The sequence below is a fragment of the Loxodonta africana genome, chromosome 6 (genome assembly GCF_030014295.1).
Source record: "Loxodonta africana isolate mLoxAfr1 chromosome 6, mLoxAfr1.hap2, whole genome shotgun sequence".
In the NCBI taxonomy this organism is placed as follows: domain Eukaryota; kingdom Metazoa; phylum Chordata; class Mammalia; order Proboscidea; family Elephantidae; genus Loxodonta; species Loxodonta africana.
In genome coordinates this window covers 68,358,926-68,383,482 of record NC_087347.1, presented here as the reverse complement: position 1 = coordinate 68,383,482, position 24,557 = coordinate 68,358,926, and the positions used below count along the sequence as shown (strand labels likewise).

Below are 24,557 nucleotides of genomic sequence, written 5' to 3'. Positions count from 1 at the left end.
CTGTCTCTGATGGGAAACAAGTATATGTGGAATAATTAGATACTAATACAGTATTTTATGTATAGAGCTGTCCTGTCTTTGTGTATATATGCATCCACATATACTATCTCATTTGATCCACATAAAAACACCATGAAGTAGGTGGGTAGAGGATGGAGCTGGTATTGTAACTCCTGATTTACTGATGGGAAAACTGAGCTTCAGATGAATTATGATTTGTTCAGAGATGCCTAGATGGTAAGTGGCAGAACTGACATTCAAAGCCATGTCTTAGACTCTATGTCCCCAACCCTAAATCCTACAGTACATCCTATAGAAATTCAGAGAAGAAACAGACCAGTGTTCATGGACTACTGGGATTGTGTCCTAAGTCCCTGCTCTCACAGCTTTGGTAGAGGCCCTAAAAGCTGACCTTGTAGCTTCTGTCCAGACCGTCTGGCCCCTTTCTCTCTTACTGTATCAGTTATATTCTCTTTTGGGGGTTTCTGCAGTTTTGACTTTACCACTGGCTCTTACCTGTCCCTTCACTCCCAGTGTTTTCTTTGATCCTACTTCCCTTTCAAGGCACCAACCTCTATCTCCTTTCTTCTCTTTACTGTGAAACCTCTTCTGAGAGTACTCTGTTTCCTTTTTCTGCTTTGTGAATACCATTTACTCCTCGACCCGTTACATTATGGCTTCTGTTCCTACACTTCTGAAACTGCTTATTAGTAAGATCACTGGTGGTGTTGAGTTGCCATTTTTTAGTCCTTACTGTACTCGGTCTCCCTGCAGTTTTTGCCTCTGTGGACCAGCCACCATTTCTGAAAAATCTCTCTTCTTGTGGGTTCTGGGCATCTTCTCTTTTGGCTCTACTCGTGTCTCTTTTTGTCTTTCAGTGCTCTTCTTCCACTTCTACCCTTAAATATTTATTGATGTTTCCAGAGTTGGTCCATAACCCTCTGAGGCATGAGAACTGAATAACCCATGGGCCCTCTCCTTATATCCAGGAGCTACCCCTTCTGACCACTCCCAAATCTAGTTCTCCAGTTTCCACACTCTCCCAAGGTTCTTCTCTCTCTATATATGCATATGCCACTAAATAGAGCTCAGATTCTCTCCATCTATTCATAGAGTCATTTTTCAGCTTCCCCAAATAAAAGCCTCCGTTATTTTCTTCAGTGAGGTCATCAGGAAATCTTGATGCTTTTATCTCAGAATTATTTATTATGATCTCCTAATTAGCCTGTCTTTCAGTTTCACCTCATTGCAGAATGTCTTCCATTCCGCTTCTAGAGTTACCTTCCTCTCAATTTAGACTGATCATATCACTCTTCTGATGAAAGGTCCCTGACTTTCCACTTATCTTGCCTGTAGGGGCGTGAGCCAATTCCATTCACAGTCGCAAGCAACTGTGCCCTGCATGCAGTAGACACTCAAAAATACTTGTTGAATGAGTTACTCTGGCTCCATTCTTGCTTGTTAACTTTATCTTCCTGTGCTGCCACCCCCCTGCCCCCATGCTATTGTGTACTTAACTTCTAACCATTTCCCAAACACCTCAAGCTCTTTACTGTTCCTTGCATTTGTTTTCAGCTTTTCTTCTGTGTTTCTTAAACCAAAACCAAACCCTTTCCTGTGGAGTCGATTCTGATTCATACTAAATATCAATTCAAATTTATTCTTTCTCAAGCACCTCTTAACTTATTCTTCATTTTTCATATTTTTTTTTTTATTGAACTGTAGATGAAGGTTTACAGAACGAACGAATTTCTCGTCAAACAGTTAGTATACACATTGTTGCATGACATTGGTTAACAACCCCACGACATGTCAGCCCTCTCTCTTCTCAACCCTGGGTTCCCTATTACCAGCTTTCCTGTTCCTTATTACTTTCCAGTCCCCGCCCCGGGGCTGGTGTACCCCTTTAGTCTTGTTCCATGGGCCTGTTCAATCTTTGGCAGAAGGGTGAACCTCAGGAGTAGCCTCATTACTGAGCCCAAGGGGTGTCCGGGGTCCATACTCTCAGGGTTTCTCCAGTCTCTGTCAGGCCAGCAAGCCTACTCTGTCTTTTTCAGTTAGAGTTTTGTTCTACATTTTTACCCAGCTCTGTCTAGGACCCCGTATTATGATCCCTGTCAGAGCAGTCAGTGGTGGTAGCCAGGCACCATCTAGTTGTGCTGGAGTCAGCCTGGTGGATGCCATGGTAGATGTGGTCCCTTAATCTTTTGGACTAATCTTTCCCTTGTGTCTTTAGTTTTCTTCATTCTTCCTTGCTCCTGAAGGGGTGAGACCAGTGGAGTGTCACAGATGGCTGCCCACAGGCTTTTAAGACCCCAGATGCTTCTTGCCAAAGTAGAATGTAGAACATTTTCTTTATAAACTCTCTTATGCCAGTTGAGCTAGATGTTCCCTGAGACCATGGTCCCCACAGCCCTCAGAGCAGCAATTTGGTCCCTCAGGGAGTTTGGGTGTGTCTGTGGAGCTACCATGGCCCTGCCTTGTACAGGCTGTGCTGGCTTCCCCAGTGTTGTATACTGTCTTACTCTTCACCAAAGTTACTGCTTATCTATTGTCTATTAAGTGTTTTTCTATCCCCAACTCTCCCCACCCTCATAACCATGAAATGCCGAGGGCCAGCCTCAGCAAAGAACAGGGTCACCAGAGGAGGGGTAGAGTTTGGCGAAAAAGAATGAGACGTAGTGTGTCTTATATTTTCATTCTGCAGAAAAAGAAGCCTGCTCTTTATTTTTTACGTGGTCTTTTATATCATAAGCTTACAAAAGCATAACATCGCATGATCAGTAAAGGGGCAGTACAAGATATAATCATTATAGATAACATCATTTCCCAGAGACATAATTTTCCAAGTGACACATAGTACAGTTCCGCATATGCACACAAGTACAATGAGTTTTTGTTTAATTGAAGAGAATATTTTGTTGATTTATTTTTACACAAAGTAACAATTGACTTCATACTGCTTTACAGTTATGCTTAATCTTGCAATACCTTCCACAGTTTTTATAACAATTAATCTTTTTGCAAAACCATTGCCACATAGGCTTTGTCCATCTTGTCCAGGGTGGCCAAGTTCTTGAAGTCCAGCCACTTTGGGTTACGTCATATTGTCCATGATTATGCCAAGGACAATTAGCCCAATCTCTATACCCAAAGACCAGTCAAGCGCGGCAGTGAGCGGGGTAGACGAGAAGGTCGACCTGTAATTGGCTGAGAAATCGGCTGAGAGAACTCACTGCCTTTTGTTTTTCCACTTTTATGGGATCATGTGTGGGTGGTGATTTAATCACAAAAGGGCCTCGGTAAGTACCAGGATTCCACCATCCTGTTTTTGTTTTCCATAGTTGAGCTATTCGTTTTCCCCCTAAGACAACTTCATGTTGATCCCCAGGTAATACACGGGCTGTCCCTACCCGGGATTTCACCAGGGGATTATGAGTAGGACGCCCCCCTCCAAAGGTCCCTAAATCTATAATGGAATTTTATGCTTATACATTCTGCTATACACAGGCTGAAAATGAAACAGAAACATAACACAGATGACAGAGATATTCCTGACTTTTCAGGAATTCTTCGATGTTTATGCTGGGGGCAGTGGGTGCAGAGGGGCCGCCCTTGCAGCCTGGCTCCCAGCACCTGACTTTTCAGGAATTCTTCGATGTTTATGCTGGGGGCAGTGGGTGCAGAGGGGCCGCCCTTGCAGCCTGGCTCCCAGCAATGAAAGATTGTTTCTTTTTGTATGTAAACCTTTTCATGAGTTTTTATAATGGTGATCTTATATGATTTTTGTGATTAACTTATTTCACTCACCATAGTGTCCTCCAGATGCATCCATGTTACGTGATGCTTCACAGATTCATTGTTCCTCAGCATTGTATAATACTCCATTGTGTGTATGTCCTGAGGTTTGTTTATCCATTCATCTGTTGATAGGTTGTTTCCATCTTTTTGCTATTGTGAACAATGCTGCAGTGAACATGGGTGTACGTATATCTATTCATGTGATGACTCTTATTTCTCTAGGACGTATTCCTAGGAGTGGGATTGCTAGATCATATGGTATTTCTATTTCTAGCTTTCTAAGGCTGCACCATATTATTTCCTAAAATAGTTGTATTATTTTGCATTCCTACCAGTAGTGCATAAGAGTTCGGATCTCCTCGCAGCCTCTCCAACATTTGTTATTTCCTGTTTTATTGATTCATGCCAGTAATGCTGGGGTGAGATGGTATCTCATTGTGGTTTTGATTTGCATTTCTGTGATGACTAGAGATCATGAGCATTTCCTCGTGAGTCTGTTGGCTGCTTGAATGTCCTCTTTGGTGAAGTATCTGTTCATATTCTTTGACCATTTTTTAATTGGATTATTTGTCTTTTGGTCGTAGAGGTGTTGGATTTTCTTATAGAGATTAGACCTTTGTCAGATTTGTAATAGCCAAAAATTTTTTTCCCAGTCTGTAGGTTCTCTTTTAACTCTTTGAGTGAAAACTTTTGATGAGCATAAGTGTTTAATTTTTAGAAGATCTCAGTTATCTAGCTTATCCTCTGGAGCTTGTGTGTTGCTGGTTGTGATTTGTATCCTATTAATGCTGTGTATTAGGTCCTCTAGCATTGATCCTATTTTTTCCTCTATGAACTTCATAGTTTTTGGCTTTATATTTAGGTCTTTAATCCATTTTGAGTTAGTTTTTGTATATGGCGTGAGGTATGGGTCCTGTGTCATTTTTTTGCAGATGGACATCCAGTTTTGCCAGCACCGTTTGTTAAAAAGACTGTCTTTTCCTCATTTGATGGATTTTGGGCCGTTGTCGAAGATCAGTTGACCATAGGTGGACGAATTTACATCTGGGTTCTCAGTTCTGTTCCACTGGTCAGTGTATCTGTCATTGTACCAGTATCAGGCTGTTTTGACTACTGTAGCTGTAGAGTAGGTTCTGAGGTCAAGTAGTACGAGCCCTCCTACTTTATTCTTCTTCAATAGTGCTTTACTTATCCAGGGACTCTTCCCTTTCCATGTAAAGTTAATGATGAGTTTTTCTATCTCTTTAAAGAATGTTGTTGGTATTTGGATTGGTGTTGCATTGTCTTTGTAAATCGCTTTGGGTAGAATTGTCATTTTCGCAGTTTTGAGTCTGCCTGTCCATGAGCATGGTATGTTTTTCCATGTATGTAGATCTCTTTTGGTTTCTTGCAGTGGTGTTTTGTAGTTTTCTTTGTATAGGTCTTTTATATCCCTGGTTAGATTTATTCCCAAGTTTTTTTTTTTTTTTTTTTTTTAGGGGCTATTATAAGTGGTATCATTTTCCTGATTTCCTTTTCATCATTCTCTTTATTGGTGTTCTCATATGATTTGCCTTTGATGAGTTCAGTCAGCTCTTATTGAGTTTCTTCCCTTATTTTGAGGAGAGGTGTCATTTCTGTTCTTAACTTATTTTGATTCCAGGTGTTTTATAAATTCTCCAAATGCTTACGTGAAGATATTTAATTCAGTTTGGAGTATTGTATTGCAGTTTTCTTCTGGTTCATGATTTTTGGGGGGGGGCAGAGAGTATTCAGCAGCCATAAAAGTCTTTTCTAGTAGATTTGTAGATCCTTAAATCTACTAGATTCTTATTGAGGAATATCCCCCACAAAATGCCCAGAAATAGAAAAAAAATCAGAAAACCAAAAGAGCCCTCGTAGTACAACGGTTAAGAGCTTGGCTGCTAATCAAAAGGTTGGCAGTTCGAATCCACTAGGTGCTCCTTGGAAACTCTATGGGGCAGTTTTACTCCTAGAGGAGTAGGAGTAGAACCTATAGGGTCACTATGAGTCGGAATTGATTCAACGGCAACAGGTTTTCTTTTTCCTAGTTAAAGAGCTCATTTCTGTCAATACAGTGAAGTGCAGTTTCTTTAGGGGATGGTGAGAAGCAAGCTGTGTCTTGCTTCTCTTTCATTTGTGTAGTATCCTTAATTCTCCTCCTTACTTCACTGCTATGTCTCCAAGAAGCACCAGTCCTTCTATTTATTTCCTTCTCTCCCAGAAGCAACACTTCAGGAAGCCTCCATCCAAAGTCTCAGATCCTTGTTATCTTTAAGCCCTTCCCCTACAAGTTGCTAGGGTACTGGGAACTACCAGGTCCGAGGCCTCTGTTTGATACATTGGCGTTTAGTGCAGGACTTTCTCTCTTTGGGGAGTTATTTTGTCTATGTTTCATCTAAGTCCTCTTTGCACCTTTATCCCCTAGTTCTCACTGGTTTGCAATAGCGGCAGGAGCTCTGTTAGAATTTTGTGTTTATTTCTCCACTTAACAGGTAATTGAAGTTTTTGGTATTCTCTGTCTCCTAATAATGCTGAATAGCATGGGTCTTGTGATTATCTTTGTTCTCTTGTTGATTTTGTGATCTTTTGGGAACAGTGTGTCCATGGAGTACCCATTATCCTCCAAACCTGGAAGCTCCTGCAGGGAAAGTTACATCATACCCACTTTGTAGAAGAGAAAGCTAAGACTCTGAAAGGCTAAATGACTTGACCAGGATTTCACAGATACTAAGTGCTGGTATTATATGGAGACTTTGTTCGTTTGTATTTATCATAGAGAAAGTTTACCATAGGGTTTCCAAGGCTGTAAATAAACCTTTACGGAAGCAGACTGCCACGTCTTTCTCCCGTGGAGCGGCTGGTGTATTCAAACCGATGACCTTTCGGTTAGCAACTGAGCGCTCAACCACTTTGCCACCAGGGCTCCGTAACCCCATATTATAAAGCTTATTTATGATATAGCAGAGGAGCAATGTAAATTTTCTTGATACATTTTAAAAGTACTGTGCGGAAGTGAAGGTCCTTTCAAAATGTTTAATGCTTCTTTTTAAAAAGTTTCAGAGGTTTGGTTGTGTGTGTGATTGTGTGTAAATATTTACAGGTTGGAAGTTTGACCTTTTTATAATGAAATATCTATATTTTTATGATTTTCTTTTCATGCGTATTATTAAAATCAACAAAAGAAATTATGTAATCTGATCTGCAACCCTGATGTTAGTTGGAGGGGACAGCCACTGGTAAAGAACATGATTCTATTAAGTAAAGATCAGGACGTATTGCTTTGTATACACACAAGAATGTCAGGTTCCTGTTGTTGAACAGATGAGAATGGAGAAGTTAGTGTCAGGTCTTTTGACTCAGGGTTTCTCCTAAGATTTTGGCTTGGAGACTTAAGGGTTATGAGTGGCAGATATTTGAGAGGAAGAGATGAGAATTGTCCAGTTCCTATTTGTACAAATAATACTTACTCAATGCTGATATTTTGGCAAACAAGAATTACAAAGAAGCAAAACAAATTTTTTAAAAATCAGCTAAAATCTCATTATCCAGGATTAAACTATTTTTAATTTTCTGGTATTGTTGGATTGATCTGATTTTTGCTCACTGTCAAACTTTGACCTTGAATACAATACCTGGCACTTAGTAGACATTCAGCAAATATTTGAACAAAAAAAGTGTAAACATATTTAGCTGTTCATGCTCTTGGCTGTGAGACAGTCTGTGATGTCTCTTCCTCCTTTATAGGAGAGTGAGCTTGCGTTGTAGTCTCCGTGTTTGTCCAGTGAAAGCCCAAGGACTTCAGGCATGGGACCCACCTTTAGCTAAACAAGGGAGTGAATGGGCTCAGGGAGCAGAAGGTGATGGATACTAGAGGACTAAGACTCCAAAGAAGGTGTAAAGAGCCAGATCTCAGTGTCCCAGTAGGAGAAACCCATTGTGATCCTTAATAGGAACTGAAGGATTGAATTATACCCAGCTCTTAAACTTTTTATTTGGTAAGGCATTTACTCTGTCAATAATGTAAAATCAAACTTAGCAACCATTACTATGTTGTTTTTTTCCCTGTTTCTCTCAACTAGAGGAATATCTGCATTTAATTTTCTGTGCCATGAAATTTGATAAATTGTGAGTGTGCCATTTCTGCTTGCAAGGGCTTTCCATGGGAGCAGAAAGGAGATTGCAGGGCTCTTCATGCTTAATTACTGCAGAGGAGGTGGACTTTCACCAAGAGCCTCTCGGTAAATATAATCTGTCATTCTGGCAATCTAATCTGTCTCCAGGGCATCTATGTTGGTGATCTTTTAAGGCTCACAGTAGTTTCGATTTTGAAAGCAGTTGTTCTTTCTCATCACACATTGTTCTGCCTAAAGCAGTGAAGCCACAGAAGAACTATGTTGATTTAAATTCCAGATTCCTCTAACAGTGACAGTTCCCTCATAGGCATTGGCACCAAATGGAGACAATTCCCTTATTGCTGCTTCACTGCATTTTCTTCATTAGATTATAAACGATGGTGGCAGCAGCCAGCCTGTGTGTGTGTGCTTGTCATTGTATAATTTCTCCTTTTGAAATGCTGGACTCCAAGCAGAAAGAAATGTGCTTTATCATTTTTCCGTGTTGACATGTTTATTCTTTGTGTTCCTAAGACTATCGGAGAGTGAAGAGCAGTGTTGTATTGAACGTACACTTGGCCATGTTAACCACTATGCCAAAAAGTGTTCCATGAGCCCTTGGTGATTACAAGGGCTGAGTTGTTGATTGCTAATTCCTGAATTGAAAAGTCACCATCCAGTTTCTTTAATTGTTGCCAAAATGGTATAAAGCTTTTAATGTTATCACTTCATTTCCTTTTTTAAAAAAATAGCGTTAATGTTAGTATTTCATAGTAGGGACTGGTAAACTTTCTCTGTACAGGGCCAGCTAGTAAGTATTTTTGGCTTTGTTTTCTCTGTTGTCATCTATTCACCTCTGCTGTTAGAGCATAAAAGCGGCCATAGATAATACATAAGCCAGTGGGTATAGCTGGGTTCTAATAAAATTTTGTTTACAAAAACAAGCAGAGGGCCAGATTTGATCTAGCGTCTATAGCTTCCTGACCCCTGCATTTTAGCATAATTCCCCAAACCAAGACTTTTAAAGCAGGAAAGAAGATTTGGGTGAAACAAATAACAGGAGACTATGGCTCTCATAATCTGGTCAGGACCTAAACTAAGATTTTACAGAATAGCCCAGTGGTCTTTGTTAAACAAATAAAATTGAATCAGATGCCATCTAATTTACAGATCACATTACTTGAGGCTACTGGAATAGAACTAATTTAAATCTGCAGAGAGACATAGATACTACCCCATCACATATAATTAATCCTAATAGTTCTAGACAGTCTTTCATCAGCATGAATTAATTATCTGCTGTTCCTTCCTGGCTTGATGAGATAACTGTTCATGACACAACCCCTATCTAAGTATTATTTGGATCTTTTGCTAAAATCATATGACCTTTTTGGAGCAGTATATCAGGGATCCTGACATGTGATCATGGCCCCTGGTTTCTCTGCAGCAACTGAACATTTATGAGAAAGTGTACTATGGCCAGCATCTCTAGAAGGTGACAAATAATGGGGGACATTCAAATTACTGTAGTGGCGATCAAAGTGGCCCGATAACATGGATGTTATGATGAGATAAGCCTTGTGTTATGTCACGTGTGGATTGTCAATGTGTTGTAAGAAGACATGTTTCAGGAATTGCTTTTGAAGAAGTAGGAATGGACAACAAATTGAGTGTTTGGTCATTTTGTTTTGTGAGAAAACCTTTTCCAGGGGACGTGAGAATTTTGGCCATTGATGTTTAAATTTGATGTGGGTAAAGGTTTATTTATTATCTGGTAATTTAATGGAATTACAGATCTGATCAATCCTTTTTCACAGTTAGGGAAATGAAGTGCAGAAAAAATGTTAGTTCCCAGAGTCTTATAAGTAGCAGAAGTATGACTGGGATCCTTGCCTTCTGTCTGAGTCTGCTGTTCTTCTCTAGGCGGTGGTGCCTCTCTATGTTTAGATGTAAGGGTTAGTCATCACTGACGCTCTTGGCTCCCTTTGGAGACCCTGCGCAGCTTTGGCCTTTGGGGTATGCACATGCCTGGTTCTCTGCCTGCAATCCCGGTTGGTCTTTCTCAGACATCTTTGTTGGCCTTGTCTGTACTGTGCAGAGGGTGATCAATTCCGTGTTTGCTAAAACTTGCCTGCTTTCAGCACTGAAAGTCTTCCATCCTGGGTAAACCGGGATGGTTGGTCACCTTAGCTGCACCTTTAAATATTGTTTGCTTCAAGATTCTCCCTATCTGGCTACCATCGATGACTGCCCTGACAGGGAACAACAGAGAATCCCTGAGGGAGCAGGAGAGCAGTGGGATGCAGACCCCAAATTCTCATAAAAAGACCAGACTTAATGGTCTGACTGAGACTGTAGGTACCCCAGTGATCATGGTCCCTAGACCTTCTGTAAGCCCAAGACAGGAACCATTCCCAAAGCCAACTCCAGACAGGGATTGGACTGGACAGTGGGATAGAAGATGATACTGGTGAAGAATGAGCTCATTGGATCAAGTAGACACATGAGACTATTTTGGCATCCCTTGTCTGGAGGGGAGATGAGAGGGCAGAGGGGGTCAGAAGCTGGCGGAATGGACATGAAGAGGGAGAGTGGAGGGAAGGAGTGTGCTGTCTCATTAGGGGGAGAGCAATTAGAGGTATATAGCAAAGTGTATATAAATTTTTGTATGAGAAACTGACTTAATTTGTAAACTTTCACTTAAAGCACAATAATAATAAAAAAAAAAGATTCCGCCCGTGACTCTTCTTTTTTACAATTGATGATTTCTTCTTTTTATTCTACCTAGGCAAGCCTCATCCATTGTCAGCTCTAGTCAGCTAACCACCAGTTCTGTTTCTCACACCTAACTTTTCTCTGTGATGTCAGACCTGTCTTTCTAACTACCTGTTGGGCATCTCCAAGTAGATAATATATCCACCCCTCAGACTCACTCAGTTCAAAGCAGAACTGAGAATTGAAAAAGACTAGTGTACACTAGTTTCCAAATACTAGCATAGCTACTTAAGAATCACCTGGGGAGCTTATTAAAAATTCTGATTTTCAGATCCATGACAAAGTGTCTGAACTAGTTGGAGTAGGGTGGGATCTGACCAAAACTTGTTGCCCTTGAGTTGATTCTGACTCATAGTCACCCTACAGAACAGAGTAGAGCTGCCTCATAGAGTTCCCAAGGAGCAGCAGATGGATTCGAACTGTCAACGTTTTGGTTAGCAGCCTGAGCTCTTAACCACTGCGTTACCAAGAGTCCAGGTACTAGTATCTTTAAACAGTGCCCCCAGATGATTGTGAAAAGTTTTGGGGCCTGCTGTTTTATAATGCTCACTCACTAGGGCTCTCTGGAACAGAAGTTTTCAAAAAGGTAGTTCTCTGGTATCAACACCATTGCCCTTTGCTGGTTAAAACTTCATAATAAGGATTTTGCTCCATTGATTGGGTGGTTGATTGAGTGCTATAGAGGTTGCCTTGAGGCCCTTATACCAGTTATCCAGCCCCTCACCTTGTCTTTCCCTTCGTATCATAGTGTGACATCAGGGCCTGCATTTGGAGGAACGGCGGAGAAAAACTTGATAAAATAAACTGATTTGGGGGAGGAGGATGACAGAGGAATGATTCAGTCCAAAATCCTGTAGAGCTTCCTTCTATCTGCCTGTTCTCACTTGATTCCTCTGTTCTTCCAATTTCCTGTGTCTTTCTGAATGATAGAATTTGAGTTAAAATGACCTTGGAAGAAATGGTCTAGTCCAAAATCCTTGGAATTCATGCAGGCCTTGGTGTTCACACCATCCTGTGGTTTGACCTTGATGTCTATGATTTCTCTGCCACAGGAGGAGAACATCCTAGTCTGGGATAAAACAGTAGAGAAGCTCAGCTCCTCTTGAGTTCCTCTTCTCTTTACCTGGTGGACCACACAGGGAGTTATGTGGTTTCATGGGCTGATAGGAAAGCTTTCCTCTTCAGTGGCAGAAAAGCTCTGTGATAACTTACAAGGGAAAAGCAAAAAATTGGTGTTTAGAGAAAGCGGCACAGCCTCTTAGGAACTAGAAAGACCCTTTCCACAGACGGGATATTAGACTGTAAGGGTAGATATAAACTTTGAACATACTTTGGTATTTTGTGGAATTAGATCTTGAAGGCTTTCCTGATAGTTGGAGCAGGGTTGTTAGCTCAAAGCCTCGATTTGCCTTCAAGTGACCAGCCCTTAGTGTCTTTGCCAAGGTTCATGGTGCTGTGCAATGTGCTGTGTGCATAACAAAGGAATAAGAAGTGAGCAGTTACAGCCTCATTTTTGTTTAGTAATTTCATACGCAGCAGCTCAGATGGTCTTCCTCAGGCAACTTCTAAAACCCAGCAGTTGGTAGAGTTAGCTGGTGCTTCTTAGGAAGTCATGTGGAAAGGAGCGGTTGCAGCATCTGACACGGCACAAGGATGAGTTCACCAGACCGTTTCATGGCAGAGCTGAAAGACCAGGGTGGAGAGCTCAAATGAAAGCAACGTGCTCCAGAAACCAGGATCTCAAAAGCTGTTGGAAAACTGCAGGTAGGCACTTGGTGCGCACATCTGTTATTTGAAGATAAGACTAATACAAAAGAATCTATCCAAGTGATTTCCTTAAAAGTATATTTTTGAACTAGAATGTGCTCATTTAAGACATAACTGTAGTCTGCTTATTTACTTTGAAACTTGAGCCAACAACAGCACAAGAGGCCATCGATTTGTCTTTTCAGAGTTCACCCTGACTTGTGGGGATTAGACCAGAACGTTAGACAAGAATTGCACCTGCAACTCACTTTCTCTCTCAGCACTGAGTTATATTTGGTGGTAGCTGCAACTGAGGTTAGCCTCAGAGGCAAATTAAAAAATAGAAGACTAATTCATATGTCCACTTTGAGCTGGGCTTCCTTGAGTTTATTATACATGTGTTTTAACACTGAATGGTCAAACGCATAGCCTTCTAGTTTCTAAGTATAATTGATTCCTGTCAAGGCTTTAGTGTTTCTTATGCCTAATATGGTGATCTGCATATGCTCCTGAACGTTATTTCAGATGGTCAAACTTCAATAGGTTTTTTAATAGTTGATTTTCAATTACGAGCATATGATTTAGCCACATCATTTAAAACACTGAACTAACTTCCTTATGGGGTGTGCTTTTGGCCATCTTCTCTTGCTGTCAGGTTGGTGTATGTACAAGGAATACAGACTTTTTCTAAAGGCCAAATTACTTGCATTGTTAGGAAGTTATGGGGAAAAAAAAAACACGTAGTATACTTTTTAATCAAATATCAATAACATTCGTGTTATCCATATTTCTGCATTATAAAATAGGAATTATTGAAAAGTGAATAGATACAACTCATGTTTCTATTGAAAGAAATATATTAACGATCTCTTCAAAATTGCCAGGGTGGAATGTAGACTATTAGTAATTACAAATTCTTCATTATTATTAATTTGCTATATTTATATACTGCTTCACAGTTTAGAAATTGCTTTTGTAGCCATTGACTCACTCAATACTTAGCAAAACCCAGAGTTGTGTTGAGGGAGGTGTGCAGGGGTTTATAGATGAATAAAATGAAGTTGTGATTTGCCCAGGGAACCACAGCTATTAAGTGGTAGAGAATAGATTGAAGCTATAAACTTTATTAAAAAATTTGATCATGGAAAATTTCAACCTGTACAAAATAAACAGAATACTATAGCGAACCCCATGGACCCATCGCCCAGCCTCAACAATCATCAGTATGCTGTCATCCTTGTATCATTTGCACCTTAACCTTCATCCACTCTCATCCTCACATGACGATTTTTTTTTTTAGGTAAGGTTTACATATACTAAAAAGCACTGATCTTAGCTGTACGGTTTTGAGATATGGATATACCTATGTAACATATAGAGCCCTGGTAGCACAGTGGTTCATAACTCAGCTACTTGCCAAGATAAGCAGTTCGAATCCACCAGCCATTCTTTGGAAACCCTGTGGGGCAGTTCCGCTCTGTCCTATAGGGTTGCTATGAGTCAGAAATGACTCGATGGCAACAGGTTTGGGTTTTGTTTTGTTTTGTTTTTGTAATGTAACGTACACACCTATCACAATATAGAACGTTTCCATCACCTGACAAAGTTCCCTCATGCCCCTTCTTAGTCACTTCCCCACCCTCTGCAGGTTACCACTGTTCTGATTTTTCTCTCCACCTAAGATTACTTTGCTTGTTCTTGAACTTCATATGAACCTCTCAGTGTGTATTCTTGTGTCTGGCTTCTTGTTTTCAGCAGAATGTCTGTGAAGCTCTAGTCATTTGGCCAGAGTTCACTGCTTTTTATTGAGTCTGAAACTACATCTCTATTTCCTAGTTACAGAAAGATGGTTCCCTCAACAATACTCTGAGAAACCGAGGCCCTGGAGTTGCCTTATCATTGCTCAAGCTCATGTAGAGAGATAAGCAGTTTTTCCTCATGAAAGATGTATTTTTCACTTCAGTGACAGAGCAGATTCTGTAAGTAAGGTTGGTGACAGAAGAGATGCTGCACCGTGAAATAATTGGCCTGGAACTAGCTAAGTCCTTTGCTTATAAGCATTGCATTACCACCCCTAGTGCCCTACTAATTTCCAGTCATGTACCTGTCTATATGCTTTTGGAGGTCACTTGATCAAATTCCTTTTCAGATTGTGCTGAATTTTTAAGGTCAAGTACTGATAATTGTAAGATCCAGAAAGCCATTTACCTGTCTCATCATTCTCAATGGGATTACTTAATGGTTCGGTTTTGCTAATTAAGCAGAAGAGGAATGATCAAAATAGTGGTTGAATTACTGTACCCAGAGCTTACATTCAATTTAATTTAAAAGAAATCAGTGAGAATTCAACAGTAGAGTTAGATCCAAATGTATTTTTCTTCTGTAGGAAATTTTTTGTTTAAAAAAAAAAAAATCACTTGTAATCTTCAATTTGAATTGGAAGCGTCAGTGTAAGTTCATTAGTTTGTTTAGTTAAAAATAAAATTTCCTACCTTTATCCTCTAAAAAGGTCTAGAAATAATGAGTAACCCAGTAGCAATGACCATTCCCAGTGCCCAGACTGTACATTCAAATACCATTTCCATCAAAAGGAACCAGAGTTCTTTGGAGAAATGGCCAATTCCAGGTCTGGGGACAAAAAAGTACAATGAGCCTGGAATATTTTGCCTATCAGAGACAATTAGGTCATATTATAAATAAATAGAAAGATAGATAGATACATATAATTACATACATATATAGCTCAGGTGCCAATTTGAAGAGGCTATTTCAGAAAAAATCGGACAATTTCATCATCAAAAAGAATAATGTCTGCAAATGGAACATTTTAAACATATTAAATGTGTTTAAATCTGTAAGTTCATAATGATCTTAAAAAATAATAATCTACTGGTCACCTTTGGAAGAGGTCAGGAACCCAACTCACTATTTTGAAACTGGTAAATAAAAGGAAAGAATCAAGCATTCATCCTACTTTTCCATTACAAACAGTATTTCAGAATAAATTAAGGCCTTGATGAGAAGCAGTTTCTCTTTATAGCAGCATAATTGAAGAACAATGATAGAACCAGAAGATTATCATTTTTATTGGTGGCATAGTGGTTAAGAGCAATGAAGAATTATGCTGATGTCATTGAGAAGCAGGATTTTTGACATGGGAAAAGAAGGTGGGCATGAGCAGATTTCTAGTTAAAAGTTGATGTTTATATATATGAAATTTTAAAAGGGGGAAAACTAATCAGAATAGTGATTCTTTGAGGAGTCATTGTTGGGGAGACATGTTCTATCCCTTGATCTAGATGGTGGTGCTATAGGTGTATACAAAAAAAAAAAAAAACCCATTGCCGTCAAGTCGATTCCAACTTAACCACTATGCCACTAGGGTTTCGTTTGTAAAATACCATCCTATATAGTTAAGCGTATAGGATATTAAAGGAAACCCCGGTGGCATAGTGGTTAAGTGTTACGGCTGCTAAACAAAGGGTCAGCAGTTCAAATCCTCCAGGCGCTCCTTGGCAACTCTATGGGGCAGTTCTGTTCTGTCCTACAGGGTCACTATAAGTCAGAATCTACTCGATGGCACTGGGTTTGTATACACTTAAGAATTACTTACTTTATTCATCAGGAATGTTATATGTCCATAAAACAATTAAAGAAGAAAATCACAAAAGAACTAACTAAAATATGATTAGTTAGAAAAGCATGGAGTAACTAACCAAGAACTGTAAGATAATGTAGAAAGAGCTAAGGAAATAATTATAAAATCTTGGAAAATCGAACTGCAAAGGGACCTTGAAATATGATACAATCTGTTTTTCTGCTTTCTCCTTTGCCCTTTCAGAGAAAGCTATATTTCGAATGTGTTGAGTAGAGAAGAGGTTAAAAAACAAAAGGTGAAACTCAAATATTAGTCACTGGCTTCGGCAGTGCAGAAATGGCTGGAGGCCTTGATGTAAAGTGATTTAGGTGAAGAGATCAGAAACCAGATTAAGGCAGTTCGAACGGGGAATTTTGTATTAAGAAAATTTGAACTTTGGTTGACGCTCCTTTAACTGTTTTCTCACTTTGAACTTTTTCTTGGAAAAGGGCTTTTATCTCTAGAAATGAGAAATTCAGTGTGTGAATGCAATACCGAATTACCTGGCTACAAGCCCTTCATGTCCATGCGGTTTCTGGTTTTGCTTTATGGTTAAGTGAGTTTTAAGTTATCATTTTTGTCAGATTTCTCTTGTTGATTTTTAACTTCATTATTATTTAATGAGAGACAGTGTTTAAGACATTTTGACTAGTGGAGGCAAGGGTGAAGGCGGGAGGCCCAGACTTTGGAGCCCCCAGGGTAGCCTGGAAGACATATACATTCATGCACTATCTAAAGAAAACATTACGCTTGTGTGTTGTTCAAAATTGAAATACAGAATCCAGTTATTTTAATTACTCCATAGAAAAATTCAAAATTAAATGCAGAGATAAAATTTTTTATTTGCTGGAAAAACCCTGCTCATATAGGTTTAAAATGCCAGACTTGAAAGTATGTAAGTTTTCAGATTGATTATCCATAACAAATGAAGCAAATATGTTAAAGATCCCCAATTGTTTGAGAATTAAATTTCCTATAATATCCATTGCAAGAGGGAGTTGTTTTTTTGAGGAAAAGTTCAAATTTACCAACTTTTAAGAGTGGTATCAAATGTTAGTAAAGCTCCATTTCATTAGTGTTTTTCAAAATCTGTCTCCAAGAGAACATTTTATGAATCAAAATACATGAAAGATATCTGAAGTGTGTTTGTGTTTATTTAATCTTAATATCCATTTTCAAAAAAAAGGAAACATGAGTATTTTAAAATAGACATCACTGAGCTTGTCTATTCAGTGTGGCAAGGGCAGGCTTCCTTCTGATACTTCAATAGAAAGTAGCTTACTAGCCTCCTTGCCTAGGCATGTAGGATCCAGTGGATTAAAGGTGAAAGAGAAAAAAATAGAATTATTAAGCTTCAAATTTGCCACTGTTGGAAGATATGACTTTAGGACATAATCAGCTTTGTTCACCATCGTAGTAGCCTTTGTTTAATGGGAAAATTAGGGGATGTCAATGTATATATCTCTCTCACTTTATTTAAATTGTTTCTTGGAATTAGTAAATTGGGAAAATATGAGTCAGAGGTGAGAAATCAAACAGAACTGAAATTCAGATTTGGAGAACATATGTCCAAATTCCATATAAAACTCAATATACCCAGCACCTGTTACTTCATTAATCCTGGTCTTGTCAAAAGTTCTAGACTTTGTCTTCTGAAGATATAGTTCCAAACTTATAATGGAAGTGGATGGAAAAATTAGATTTATTTTTTAAACCTTTTTTTTTTTTTTGGACTGAATCTGTTCTCTGTTATATGCTCTGAAATGAGAAATTAGGTCTATAATGTTGTTGTTGTTAGGAGTCATTAAGTTGGTTCCTATTCATAGTGACACTATGTGCAACAGAACGAAATGCTGTCTGGTCCTGCGCCATCTTCACAATTGTTGCTATGTTTGAGCCCATTGTTGCAGCCACTGTGCCAGTTCATCTTGTTGAGGGTCTTCCCCTTTTTTCTGACCTGCTGCTTTGTCAAGCATGATACCCTTCTTCAAAGACTGATCCCTCCTGATAACATGTCCAAAGTAAGACGAAGTCTCGCCGTCCTCGCTTCTAAGGAACATTCTGGCTGTACTTCTTCCAAGACAAATTTGTTCATTCTTCTAGCAACCTGTGGTATATTCAATATTCTTCTCCAACACCGTACTTCAAATGTATCAATTCTTCAGTCTTCCTTATTCATTGTCCAGCTTTCACATGCATGTGAGGCAGTTAAAAATATGATTGCTTGGGTCAGGTGCACCTTAGTCCTCAAAATGACATTTTTGCTTTTTAGCATGTTAAAGAGGTTTTTGCAGCAGATTTACCCAGTGCAATATGTCATTTGATTTCTTGACTGCTGCTTCCGTGGGAGTTGATTGTGGATCTAAGTAAAATGAAATCCTAGACAACTTCAATATTTTCTTCATTTATCATAATGTTGCTTATTGGTCCAGTTGTGAGGATTTTTGTTTTCTGTATGTTGAGGTGTAATCCACACTGAAGGCTGTAGTCTTTGATCTTTTTCAGTACGTGCTTCAAGTCCTCTTCACTTTCAGCAAGCAAGGTTGTTGTTATCTGCATATTGCAGGTTATTAATGAGTCTTCCTCCAATCCTGATTGTGCATTCTTTTTTGTATGGTCCAGCTTCTTGAATTATTTGCTCAGCATATAGATTGAGTAAGTATGGTGAAAGGATCCAACCCTGATGCACACCTTTTCTGATTTGAAACCATGCAGTATTTCCTTGTTCTGTTCAAACAACTGCCTCTTAGTCTATGTACAGATTCTGCACGAACACAATTAAGTGTCCTGGAATTCCCATTCTTCGCAATGTTATCCATAATTTGTTATGATCCACACATTCGAATGCCTTTGCATAGTCAGTAAAACACAGGTAAGCATCTTTTTGCTTTCAGCCAAGATTCATCTGACATTAGCAGTGATATCCCTTGTTCCATGTCCTCTTCTGCCTCGTGCTTGAATTTCTGGTAGTTCCCTGTCAATGTACTACTGCATCTGGTTTTGAATTATTTTCAGCAAAATTTTACTTGTGTATATTTTTTATGACATTAATGATATTGTTTGATAATTTCCATGTTCCATTGGATCACCTTTCTTTGGAATGGGCACATATATTGGATCTCTTCCAGTCTTTTGGCCAGGTAGCTGCCTTCTAAATTTCTTGGCATAGACGAATGAGCACTTCCAAGGTTGTACTTGTTTTTGAACCATCACATAATAATCCCATAATAGGTTTCTCTAAAAACAAAGTGTTAGTATGATCTTGGACAAAAGTCTACCTATAACAGAGTGTCAGAGCTGAAAGGAGCTTTGATATCATCTGACAACCTTTAAAGAGATCTAGCCACACAGACACTAAGTTATTTGTACAAAGTGACACTCTTCATAGCAGCAGAGCTAGGACTAGAAACCCAGACTTTCCATTCCTGGTCAGTGTGTTTTTCTGCTATATTGGGATCTTGGGGATTGCTCATTTTTTTGTCTGACTGTGAAATTGTGCTCAGGGTTGTGCCAGGCTCCTCCTGTCTGTAAAACTTTGTTTCCCATGACTGGGTTAGGAAGCCTAAGGGCTTGCAGAGATACTCAATGTTGTAGGCGGGGTTCTCTGTTGTTGTTGTTGTTGTTGTTGTTAGGTGCCATCGAGTCGGTTCTGACTCATAGCGACCCTATGCACAACAGAACAAAGCACTGCCCGGTCCTGCGCTATCCTTACAATCGTTGTTATGCTTGAGCTCATTGTTTGAGCCACTGTGTCAGTGCACTTCGTTGAGGGTCTTCCTCTTTTCCGCTGACCCTGTACTTTGCCAAGCATGATGTCCTTCTTCAGGGACTGATCCCTCCTGACAACATGTCCAAAGTATGTAAGACACAGTCTTGCCATCCTTGCTTCTCAGGAACATTCTGGTTGTACTTCTTCGAAGACAGATTTGTTCGTTCTTTTGGCAGTCCATGGTATATTCAATATTCTTTGTCAGCACCACAATTCAAGGGCATCAACTCATCTTTGGTCTTCCTTATTCATTGTCCAGCTTTAACATGCATATGATACGATTGGAAATACCATGGCTTGGGTCAGGCGCACCTTAGTCTTCAGGGTGACACCTTTGCTCTTCAACACTTTAAAGAGGTCCTTTGCAGCAGATTTGCCGACTGCAATGCATCTTTTGATTTCTTGACTGCTGTTTCCATGGCTGTTGATTGTGGATCCAAGTAAAATGAAATCCTTGACAATTTCAATCTTTTCTCCATTTATCATGATGTTGCTCAGTGGTCCAGTTGTGTGGATTTTTGTTTTCTTTATGTTAAGGTGTAATCCATATTGAAGGCTGTGATCTTTGATCTTCATTAGTAAGTGCTTCAAGTCCTCTTGACTTTCAGCAAGCAAAGTTGTGTCATCTGCATAACGCAGGTTGTTAATGAGTCTTCCTCCGATCTTGATGCCCTGTTCTTCATATAGTCTAGCTTCGTACTGTGGGTTCTCTAGAGAAGCAAAATTAGTGAGGTGTATAGATATATACGGAAACCCTGGTGGCGCAGTGGTTAAGTGTGACAGCTGCTAACCAGAAGGTCGGCAATTTAAATCTACCAGGTGCTCCTTGGATACTCTTTGGGGCAGTTCTACTCTGTCCTATTGGGTCGCTATGAGTTGGAATCGACTTGACAGCAGTGGGTGGTTATAGATATATATAGAGAAAGAGTTGTCTCAAGGAAATGACTCATGTGGTTGTAGAGGCTGGCAAGTCCTAAAGTCTGTGGATCAGGCACCGGCTGGAGGCTTCGCCTGACTCAGGTGGTTGCAGGGTTGACGAACCCAAAATTGGCAGGTCAGACAACAGGCTGCTGCCTCCCAGGCCTGCACAACTGGTGAATTCCAAAGTTGGCAGGTCAGATGACAAGCTGCTGGTTCACGTCCTAAGAACCAGAGGTCAGATGATGATGATGAGCCAGAAACAGGATCCAGAGCAAGCAAATGAGCTTTGCCAGAACATCCATACATATATTGGCTACAGGCCACACCCTTGAGGAAACTCCCCTTACAACTGGTTGGCTGATCACATCAGATCACATCATGGAGGTGATTATGTCATATTACTTATGGGAAATCACAAAATGGAGGATAATTCATGATACTGAGAATCATGGCCTAGCCAAGTTGACACATAACATTAAGCATCACAGTTCAGCTCTTATAAACTTGGCACCTGTACACGTCTCCTTAAATCATACATTACCTCTAAATAAAGGCAATTATAAAATCATCCTACTCATGATACAACTAATATGCTTATAACTGAAAACCTGCTAGTCCTGTTTACATCTTATATTTTTTAATTGATGGGAAAAGGGAGGGAAGATAACAAAAATATTTGCCGTGTGTGTATCCACACAGACATGTATAATAAAACGAGAAAGAAATACTCATAACAATTACAGTCTTGGTTTCTGCAGCTGGTCACATGGTCGTATTGTATTTAGAACTACCTTTTTCCACTGCCCATTCCATATTCCCTTTACCATTGGCTAGTACCTCAGCTGGTTGTAGATCTTTGCCTGGTGGAGTGACTCAAACCTTCATTCCTGAAGGGTCTGGACCATTAGTAGTCAGGTCAGAATTGGGTTGCTGTAGCTTTCCGTAAAAAAAAAAAAATTTAATTATTTTTTTTAATCACAGGGCATGGTAGTACTAAGATGTTGTAAGGGATCTCCTGTATTACACACACTCTTCTTTACCTCTGTTATTTAATATCAATCTGATTTCCCCTTGATAATCAGGATCAGTCACACCAGCCAATATGGTAACTCACTTCTTTACATGTTCATCCAGAGGCATGAAGAAGCCCAGTGTGGCCTGGTGGCATTCTTAACTTCCAGTTCAATGGAATTAGTGTCTGTAGGTGGGAGCATTCATGTCTTTGGAAGTAAGACCTCTACACTCACAGACCATAGGGTCACGGGGAGAGGAAGCAAAAATCTTGTGAGTGGATGACTAAAGATAATACTGAAACTCTCATTTCCACCATGATTCCTGTACCTGTGAATCCTGCTATGGGAGGAATAGCACCATATGTTGCATGCTGATTTTGAGGATCTACAGCCTCCTGGAGAACATTGCCCCAACCTTGTAAAATATTGCCACATAGCTGGCACTGTAATGATATCTTTAGGAAGCCATTCCTTCGTTCTGTCAAGCCAGCTGTTTCAGGATGATGGGAAACACGGTAGGACTAGTGAAATCCATGAGCATGGTCCCATTGCTGCCCTTTATTTGCTACAAAGGGAGTCTCTTGACCCAAGGCAATGCTATATGGGATACCATGATGGTAGATAAGGCATTTTGTGAGTCCATGGATGGTAGTTTTGGCAGAAGTATTGTGTGCAGGGAAGGCAAATTTGTATCCAGAGTGAGTGTCTATCCCTATAAGAATGAAATGCTGCCATTTCCATGATGGATGTGATCCAGTGTAATCAACCTGCTACCAGCTTGCTGGCTGATTGCTTCTAGAAATAGTGGCCTACTGGGGATTCAGTGTTGGTCTCAGCTGCTGGCAGATTGGCTAGTCAGCAGATGCTGTAGCCAAGTTGACCTTGGTGAGTGAAAGTCCAAGTTGCTGAGCTCATGCATTACCTCCATCTCTGCCACAATGACAACTTTGCTCACGAGCCCATTGGGCATGACAGGAGTGGCTGGGGAAAGAAGATGAATGGTTTCCACAGAATGTATCATCCTATCTACTTAATTGTTAAAGCCCTCCTCTGTTCAGGTCACTCTTAGATGAGCATTCATGCGAGAGACAAATATCTTAACTTCTTTGGCCCATTCAGAGAAGTCTATCCACATACCTCTTCCCCATAAATCCTTGTCTCCAATTTTCCAGTCATGTTCCTTCCATGTCCCTGACCATGCAGCCGAACCAGTGGCTTCAGCCCATGAGTCAGTATATAATCACACATCTGACCATTTCTCTTCCCAAGCAAAGTGAACAACCAGGTGCACTGCTCAAAGTTAGGCACATTGAGAGAATTTCCCTTCACCATTGTACCACCATTGAAAGGGACCACTGTCTGGGAGGTCCCAGAAAGAGGCTATAGTGCTGCTACTGTCCACTTTTGAGTGGTGCCTGCATATCGCTCAGAACCGTCTGTAAACCAGGCACAAGTTTTCTCTTCCTCAAACAACTGATCATAATGAACTCCCCATGAGGCCATGGGTACAGACTGGGAGGTGAAAGGTAATGTGACAGGAGTGGAGACCGTGGGCATTTGAGCCCCTTCCTCAGATAACTTACTTGTGCCTCCAGGTCCTGCTTGAACCCAATCTCATATATACCACTTCCATTTTATGATGGAGTGCAGCTCTGCATGTCCAAATTTATGGCTCTGTGGGCCAGATAACACCCAGTTCACGATGGGCAGCTCAGGCTGCGTGGTGATTTGGTGGCCCATTGTTAGGCATTCAGTCTCTGCTAAGGCATAGTAAGAAGCCAAAAGGTATTTCTCAATAGGAGAGTAGTTATCTGCAGAGGATGGCGGGGTTTTATTCCAAAATCCTAAGGGTCTGTGCTGTGATTCACAAATTAGGGCCTGCCAAAAACTCCAAACAGCATCTCTATCTGCCACTGACACTTCAAGCACCATTGGATCAGCCAGCTCATATGGTCCAAGGGGCAGAGGGGCTTGCACGGCAGCCTGAACCTGTTGCAGAGCCTTCTCTTGTTCTGGGCCCCACTCAAAAGGAGCAACTTCTCAAGTCACTTGATAAATAGGCCAGAGAAGCACACAAAAATGTGGAGTATGTTGCCTCCAAAATCCTAAGAGGCCCACTAGGCATTATGTGTCCTTTTTAGTTTTGGAAGGAGCCAGATGCAATAACATCATTCACTTTAAAAGGAATATCTTGACATGCCCCATACCACTGGATCCCTAGAAATTTCACTGAGGTTGAAGACACCTGAATTTTTGTTGGGTTAATTTCCTGCCCTTTAGCATGCAAATATCTTACCAATAAGTCTAGAGTCATTGATACTTCATCCTTACTGTGTCTACTCAGCATAATGTCATCAATGAAATGGACCAGTGTGACATCTTGGAGAAGAGGAAGGCAATCAAGGTCCCCATGGACTAAATTATGACCCAGTGCTGGGAAGTTTATATGCCCCTGGGGTAGCACAGTGAAGGTGTATTACTGGCCATGCCAACTGAAGGCAAACTGCTTCTGGTAATCCTTCAAAACTGGAATTGAGATAAAGGCATTGGCCAGATCAGTAGCTGCATCCCAGGTGTCAGGAAATGTATTAATTTACTCAACTAGTGAAACCACATCTGGAATAGCAGCTGTAATTGGAGCCACCACCTGGTTAAGTTTATGATAATCCACTGTCATTCTCCAGGATCCATCTGTTTTTTTCCACAGACCAAATAGGCTACTTGAAAGGAATGTGGTGGGAATCACCACCCCTGCATTCAAGTCCTTAATAGTGGCAGTA

The 24,557-nt window shown here is 40.2% G+C and overlaps 1 protein-coding gene across 12 annotated transcripts in view; it reads left to right on the top strand.

Moving 5' to 3' along the window:
• Window positions 1-24,557, top strand: part of OSBPL6 (oxysterol binding protein like 6) — a 238,983-nt gene that overhangs the window by 74,956 nt on the left and 139,470 nt on the right. Inside the window, exon 1 of one of the 12 annotated variants that reach the window (XM_064286951.1) lies at window positions 5,295-12,455. The exons of the other annotated variants lie outside the window; for them this stretch is intronic. The gene's annotated coding sequence lies outside the window, so the exon portion shown is untranslated. Of the gene's footprint in view, window positions 1-5,294; window positions 12,456-24,557 lie in introns of those variants that run through there. 12 annotated transcript variants of the gene reach the window in all.